General features: G+C 43.5%; 2 long non-coding RNA genes across 3 annotated transcripts in view; both read right to left on the bottom strand.

Moving 5' to 3' along the window:
- LOC107608891 overlaps window positions 1–8,360 on the bottom strand; it is a 42,714-nt gene that overhangs the window by 20,439 nt on the left and 13,915 nt on the right. The gene's annotated exons all lie outside the window — the stretch shown is intronic.
- Window positions 3,083–6,956, bottom strand: LOC107608269. 2 transcript variants are annotated; one of them, XR_001612784.2, is made up of 3 exons: window positions 6,425–6,956; window positions 5,363–5,364; window positions 3,083–3,094 (listed from the first exon to the last, which is right to left on the bottom strand). It is a non-coding gene; the product is annotated as an uncharacterized LOC107608269 (long non-coding RNA). The 2 variants fall into 2 exon arrangements; XR_002351206.1 differs by lacking the exon at window positions 3,083–3,094 and adding an exon at window positions 3,943–3,954 and having other exon boundaries at window positions 5,363–5,368.

Below are 8,360 nucleotides of genomic sequence, written 5' to 3'. Positions count from 1 at the left end.
TACCTCATAAACTCCACCTACCTTCAAAATTCAAAATCAATTTCCCACCCAACCCACCCTAAATGGCCGAACCTAACACCCCTCCCTTCCCTATATAAAGCCATCCATTCTTCCTCATTTTCACACAACACAACCCTCTCTTCTCTTCTTGGCCGAATACATCTCTCCCCCTCTTCTCCACATTTCTTCTTCTTCTTCATCTATTCTTTCTTTTCTTGCTCGAGGGCGAGCAAAATTCTAAGTTTGGTGTGGTAAAAGCATAAGCTTTTTGTTTTTCCATCACCATTGATGGCACCTAAGACCAGAGAATCCTCTAGAAAAGGGAAAGGGAAGACAAAAGCTTCCACCTCCGAGTCATGGGAGATGGAAAGATTCATCTCCAAAGCTCATCAAGACCACTTCTATGATGTTGTGGCCAAGAAGAAGGTGATCCCTGAGGTCCCTTTCAAGCTCAAGAAGAATGAGTATCCGGAAATCCGACATGAAATCCAAAGAAGAGGTTGGGAAGTTCTAACAGAACCCATCCAACAAGTCGGAATCCTAATGGTTCAAGAGTTCTATGCCAATGCATAGATCACTAGGAACCATGATCAAAGTAAGAACCCGGACCCAAAGAATTATCTCACCATGGTTCGGGGGAAATACTTAGATTTTAGTCCGGAAAATGTGAGGTTGGCGTTTAACTTGCCTATGATGCAAGGAGATGCACGCCCCTACACTAGAAGGGTCAACTTTAATCAAAGGTTGGACCAAGTCCTCATGGACATATGTGTGGAAGGAGCTCAATGGAAGATTGACTCCAAAGGCAAGCCGGTTCAATTAAGAAGACTGGACCTCAAGCCTGTGGCTAGAGGATGGTTAGAGTTCATACAATGCTCCATCATCCCCACTAGCAACTGATCTGAAGTTACTGTGGATCGGGCCATCATGATTCATAGCATCATGACTGGTGAGGAAGTAGAAGTTCATGAAGTCATCTCCCTTGAACTCTACAAAATAGCTGAAAAGCCTTCTCCTGGGGCAAGGCTAGCTTTTCCTCATCTTATTTGCCATCTATGTTACTCAGCTGGAGCTTTTATAGAAGGAGACATTCACATTGAGGAAGAGAAGCTCATCACTAAGAAAAAGATGGAGCAAACAAGAGAGCACATTCATGGATCTCAAGAGACGTGGCTGAAATTGAGGGACTTGAGCAAAAATCAGATTCAGAGGTTGAAGAAGGACTGCTGATGTTGTTGGATTCTGACCTCCCTGCACTCAAAGTCGAATTTCTGGAGCTACAGAACTCAAAATGGCACGCTTCCAATTGCGTTGGAAAGTATACATCCAGGGATTTCCAGAAATGTATAATAGTTCGTACTTTGGCCGAGTTTAGATGACGTAAAAGGGCGTTGAACGCCAGTTCTACGCTGCTATCTGGAGTTAAACGCCAGAAACAAGTCACAAACCAGAGTTGAACGCCAGAAATACGTTACAACCTGGCGTTCAACTCCAGAAAGAGCCTCTGCATGTGTAACATTCAAGCTCAGCCCAAGCACACACCAAGTGGGCCCCGAAAGTAGATTTATGCATCAATTACTTACTTCTGTAAACCCTAGTAGCTAGTTTATTATAAATAGGACTTTTTACTATTGTATTAGACATCTTTTGAACCATCTTTTGAACCATCTTGGGATCATATTGATCACGTTTGGGGGCTGGCCATTCGGCCATGCCTGAACCATTATCACTTATGTATTTTCATACGGTAGAGTTTCTGCACTCCATAGATTAAGGTGTGGAGCTCTGCTGTTCCTCAAAGATTAATGCAAAGTACTACTGTTTTCTATTCAATTCAACTTATTCCGCTTCTAAGATATTCATTCACACTTCAATCTGAATGTGATGAACGTGACAATCATCATCATTCCCTATGAACGCGTGCCTGACAACCACTTCCGTTCTACTTTAGATTGAATGAGTATCTCTTGGATCTCTTAATCAGAATCTTCGTGGTGTAAGCTAGATTGATGGCGGCATTCATGAGAATCCGGAAAGTCTAAACCTTGTCTGTGGTATTCCAAGTAGGATTCTGGGATTGAATGACTGTGACGAGCTTCAAACTCGCGATTGCTGGGCGTAGTGACAGACACAAAAGGAGGGTGAATCCTATTCCAGCATGATCGAGAACCTCAGATGATTAGCCGTGCTATGACAGAGCATTTGGACCATTTTCACAAGAGGATGGGATGTAACCATTGACAACGGTGATGCCCTTGCATAAAGCCAGCCATGGAAAGGAGTAAGACTGATTAGATGAAGACAGCGGGAAAGCAGAGATTCAGAGGAACGAAAGCATCTCTACACGCTTATCTGAAATTCTCACCAATAAATTACATAAGTGTTTCTATCCTTAGTTTATTATTTATTTTTGAAAACTCCATAACTATTTTATATCCGCCTGACTGAGATTTACAAGGTGACCATAGCTTGCTTCATACCAACAATCTCCGTGGGATCGACCCTTACTCACGTAAGGTTTATTACTTGGACGACCCAGTGCACTTGCTGGTTAGTTGTATCGAAGTTGTGACAAATTATGAATTGAGATTAGAGCACCAAGTTTTTGGAGCCATTACTAGAGATCACAATTTCGTGCACCACACTACTATTGAGAAAGAGCTTCTTGCTATTGTTTTTGCTCTGGATAAATTCTGAGCCTATTTACTTGGTGCAAAAGTAGTAGTGTACTCATACCACACAGCTCTAAAGTATTTATTAGCTAAAAAGGAGTCCAAACCAAGGCTTATACGTTGGATACTGCTACTACAAGAATTTGATTTAGAAATTAAGGATAGGAGTGGTAACTAGAATCTAGTGGCAGATCACTTGAGTCGCCTTGAGCACATTAGGGATGACTCCACTCCTATAGATGATAATTTCCCATTTGATAACCTGCAAGCAGTATCTGAAGTAGTCCCTTGGTATGCACCTGTAGCTAATTATCTAGTCAGCCACACCTTTCCTCCAAACTTTACTAAGCATCAGAGAGACAAGCTGAAAAGCGAGTCCAAATATTATATATGGGATGACCCATATTTATGGAGATGTGGTGCTGACCAGGTAATTAGACGGTGTGTGCCTCAACCAGAATTCTAGTCCATTTTAGAGGCCTGCCACTCATCTGAGAGTGGAGGACATTTTGGCCCTCAAAGAACAGCTAGAAAAATTTTAGACTGTGGATTCTGGTGGCCTACTCTTTTTTAAGATGCTGCTGAATTTTGTAAATCTCGTTCCCCATGCCAAAGGTTTGGTAATATATCCAAGAGGGATGAGATGCCTCAACAGACTATGCTTTTCTGTGAAATATTTTATGTTTGGGGCATTGACTTCATGGGTCCATTTCCAAATTCTAATGGTTATTTTTATATATTGTTAGCTATAGATTACGTTTCTAAATGGGTGGAAGCAATTCCTACCCGCACTGATGATGCTAACACTGTTGTTTCCTTTGTTAGAAACCATATTATTTGTCACTTTGGATCACCACGAGCAATCGTGAGCAATCAAGGCACCCATTTTTGTAACAGGAGACTAACAGGATTACTGAAGAAGCATGGGATAATTCATAAAATGGCAACAGCCTACCATCTCCAGACTAATGGGTAAGCCAAGGTGTCAAACAGAGAAATAAAGCGTATCTTGCAGAAGATAGTCAAACCTCATAGAAGAGACTAGAGCACCAGGCTGCAAGATGCACTCTGGGCATACAGAACGGCATACAAGACACCCATTGGGATGAGTCCCTTCCGCTTAGTTTATGAAAAAGCCTGTCACCTCCTAGTTGAGGTAGAGCACAGAGCCTTTTGGGTAGTGAAGGAGTGCAATATGGAATTTGAGAAAGCTGGAGCTGAAAGGAAGTTGTAACTGCAATAATTAGAAAGCCTTCGCCTAGAAGCTTATGAGAACTCAAGGCTGTATAAGGAAAAGATGAAGGATGTGCATGATAAGCACATCAAGAGGAAAGAGTTCCAACCTGGGGACTTAGTCCTCCTTTACAACTCTAGACTGCGGCTCATGCCAGGCAAGTTGAGATCAAGATGGAAAGATCCATATAGAGTCGAGAAGGCCGAGCCATACGGAATTTTCCACCTAAGTCATCCTTCCAGTTCTGAATTCATCAAAGTTAATAGACATCGCTTAAAGCTATATCATGGTGAGAAGGCGACGAAAAACAAAGAGCTAGAGATCCTCCTCTTGGAGGATCCACCAACAGCAGAAGACTGAGCTAGTGGAGCGTCCAACTTAAGGACGTTAAAGCAAAGTGCTGGGTGGGAGACAACCCACCATGGTATAATCGTTTCTTTCTTTTATCTATTTATTTCCTTTCTCAATAACTCTTCTCAGCACTAGTGCCTATAGTTTGCATCTGCATTTGCATATTACATATATATATAAAAAAAAGCGAAAGGAGGAAAGCGGCATGCGACGCGACAGCGTCACCGACGCGTTTGCGTCATATTGGTCCTGGGAAGCAAAAGCAAACTTAACAGAAAGTCATGCGAGAGCGTGGCTGGAGGCGTGCCTTTGGCACAGATTACCCCACGCGACCGCGTTGCTGATGTGTCCGCGTCATGCGGGAAAAATACCTCTCACGCGTCTGCGTCAAGCACGCGAACGCGTGCCCTAAAAATCGACGTAAGAGCAGCAAGTTGTGATGGAGTGGGGCTGGAATGGTGCTAGTCGCACAGGCCCTACCACGTGAACACATGCCCCACGCGTCCGTGTCATCTTCCAATATTAGCCATCCACGCGATCACGTCCACCATGCGAACGCGTCACCCTGGAACTTGGCAACAATGAGTTTCGAACAGAGAGTTGTGCGAGCGCGAGGCTGCCCTCGCGCCAGTAGCACAGAACAAGTCACGCGTCCGTGTTTTTTTAATGCAATATGCAGAATGCAATGCTTAATGTGAATGCTATGAAAACTTCCAGGTTCAATGAAAATTAAAATAAAATAAAAACAAACAACATGAAATAAAATTGAAAAAGAAACAATCATACCATGGTGGGTTGTCTCCTACCTAGCACTTTTAGTTAAAGTCCTTAAGTTGGACATTTGGTGAGCTCCTTGTTATGGTGGCTTATGCTTGTATTCATCTGGGAATTTCCACCAATGTTTGTACTTCCAGTAACCTCCGGGGTCCCAAACTAGGCATGTAAAGCCCTTAAGAAGCTTCAAATAGATTCTTAGGCTCCCGGGTGACAAATGTCAGAGCAGATTCCAGGATCCCAAATCTTGCTTTTACACCCATCTTCAAGTTGATTATCATGATTCCATCCGGGTGGTTCAGCTTTAGAATTCTCACTGAAGCGTCCAAACAACTTCCTAGACCCATTCAATTGAGCTTTACACCAACCTTTGCGTTTAAACTGAAAGCTTCCAACTGTAATGAATCTTGCAGGACAATTCTTACCACTGACCATCTTCCTCTTACTCTTAATGCCACAAAGAGCTTTAAGTTGACCATCCGTCTCCAGTAGCCCACACTACAAGAAAACAGCTCTATTGCCACGCTTTTAAAGCGTGGCAAAAAGCTGAAAAAAGCGTGGCAATAGCTTTTTGCCACGCTTTTTGAGCTACCGCCACGCTTTTGAAAGGGTGGCCTCTACAAGCGTGGCGGTTGCTCTATCGCCACGCTTTTGGTGACCTATCGCCACGCTTTTTCTTTTGCCACGCTTTTTACAAATGGCCACCCGTTAAAGCGTGACCGTATGTGGGAGATATGGCCACGCTTTAAGAGCGTGGCCATATAGGAGATATGGCCACGCTTTTGAAGTGTGACAATAGAGAGAGATATGGCCACGCTTTTGAAGCGTGACAATAATTGATTTCTGAAACAAAACAAACACTGCAAAACCAACAGAACATCATTTAAAGTTTGAGCATTGATCACAAAAAATTAATTTCTGAAACAAAACAAACAATCAACAAAACAATGAAAACAGAATTTTTTTTCCTTCAGAAGAAGAAAACAATGAAAACATGAAGCATATAATAAATCAATGATCACCAATATCTAGCAAGAATCTCAAACACAACAATAAATACACAACAACAATTTATTCTAATTTCACGCCCAATCAACTTACTAAGTTTCTAAAGGCTAGAAATGATAAAACCAACCCGAAATATGGTTAAAGCATTTCATCAAACATGTTGAGTGCGAAAAACTTGAAACGAAATAAGAGAATTCAAAGCTTAGTATCAATGTGATAGAGAAGAGAACATAACTATTGTATACTTTAATGCAGTCTATGAAAAAAATCCAAACCACTGCCAAATCAAATAGTTACTTATTGTAATAGAAATAAGAAGTTGCAGAGTTTCAAGCAGTGTATTGGTGTTGTGTGAGTGTGTTGGTGGTGGGTTTAGGGAACTCACGGCGGCGACAAAAGAGAGCAGTTCGACAGCTAGGTGGAGCGCACGGGTTGGTCGCAGAGTTTGAAGCAGGGCAACGTGGCTTCCAGACGAACGCGAACCCGAACGGTGAACGGCGAGTGAACGCGAACGGTGAACGGCGAGTGAACGCGAACGGTGAACGGCGAGTGAACGCGAACGGTGAACGCCGAGCAAACTTGAACGGCGAAGAATGCGAACGAAGACGACGGCTGAACGAAGACGCGAACGTTAACGGCAACCAACGGCGGCGGAAGCGCGGCTGAGCAGACAAAGACGACGGACGCCGAGCTCGAGGAAGCAGCTGCGATCGGTGACAGCGAACGGGGGTTGGAGACTTGGAGCACGAGGGAAGCTAGATAGACGAACGGACGGCATCAGTATGCCACTCCTTGCGGCGGCGGTGGTGTAGGCTTACATTGCTAGGGTTTTTTGGCTGAGTTTCTGTGAATGAAAGAAACGGAGGGAGAAAGGGAGAAAGAAACGAAGGAGCTTTAGAACCAAGCTAAGAGTGAAAGTAAGCAAGTTTGGCAAAAACGACGCCGTTTCTTTTAAACCCGTCGGTTTTCTGTTCGGTTCAACCCTCTCGCCACGCTTTTAAAAACGTTCCTGTAGCTCTCTACGGCCACGCTTTTGAAGCGTGGCAGAAAAAAACCTTTTGGCCACGCTTTTAAAGCGTGCCAAAAGAGTACCAGGATATGGCCACGTTTTGTAAGCGTGGCCGTAATGAAACCCTGTCGCCACGCTTTTAAAACGTCCTTGTTTCTCTCTATGGCCACGCTTTTGAAGTGTGACAGAAAAAAAATGTTGCCGTTTCTCTAATCAATTGCCACCCTTACAAAAGCGTGGCCGTTGATCCTTTTCGCCACGCTTTTAAAGCGTGACAAAAAAAAAGTGGCCAAATCTCTAATCTACCGCCACCCTCATAAAAGCGTGGCCATTGACCACTTTTGGCCACGCTTTTGAAGCGTGGCAAGAAAAAAGCGTGGCCATAGGCCTTTTTTCTTGTAGTGCCATATTCAAGTGGGATTAGAAAGCTAAGGGGTATGAATTTTACCCACTTGAATGTTGTGAAGGATGATGGCAACTTAGGAGGAGGGGTCTCCAATAACTTTGACAAGGTGATTCCAAACTCCACTCCCTTGTGCTCCTTGACAACTTCCACCTCTTTGCAAGCTTCTTTAATTTCAACCTCTTCCTCTTGGTAGCTTTCTTCCAATTCAATCTCTTCTTCATTACTTACCAAGGGCATGGGAGGCTGTGCTTCTTCTTCTTTAATCTCCATCTCTTGATCGACCTCTTCCAAGTTTTTAATCATGATATGCCTTGGAGGTTGTACACCCTCCTCAACATCAATTTCAATCGCCTTGGAAGGAGGTTCTATAACCTGACTTTCCCATGGAGGTTCAGCATCTCCTAAGTCTGCAACCACTTCTTCTTCTTCAATAATTACAGCTTCCACCACTTGTTCCAGTACAAAGTCATGCTCCGTACTGTCCACTGGAGTTTCTAATATCTCCTTCATGCTACGTTCTTCATTAGATTGCCCACATGAAGCCATGGGAGCACTTTGAGTGTCCGAGCGTCGGGAACCTAATTGACTTATCGCTTGATTTAGTTGATATAGAGTTGCATGAAATCGATCCGCTGCTTCCTTGAGATGATCCCTTGATTCTTCCTTCACTAATTCTTCAACCACTCCTTCGACTTCAAGGGTTTTTACTACCTTCACCCTTAGGGCCTCCTCTAGCTCCTTATGAAGTATGGATTCTCGAAGATGATCCTTTCTCTCTTGTTCCATGTCAATAGCATCATTGGGATCATGTTGCTCCTGGATTGATGGATGTGGGTGCTCTTCCATGGATGGTGGTGATGGGATGGAGAGATCATTCTGTGGTTGAAAAGGAAGTGCACTAGAGCT

Source organism: Arachis ipaensis, chromosome B07 (assembly GCF_000816755.2).
Source record: "Arachis ipaensis cultivar K30076 chromosome B07, Araip1.1, whole genome shotgun sequence".
Taxonomy (NCBI): Eukaryota; Viridiplantae; Streptophyta; class Magnoliopsida; order Fabales; family Fabaceae; genus Arachis; species Arachis ipaensis.
This window is presented reverse-complemented; position numbering and strand designations above follow the sequence as displayed.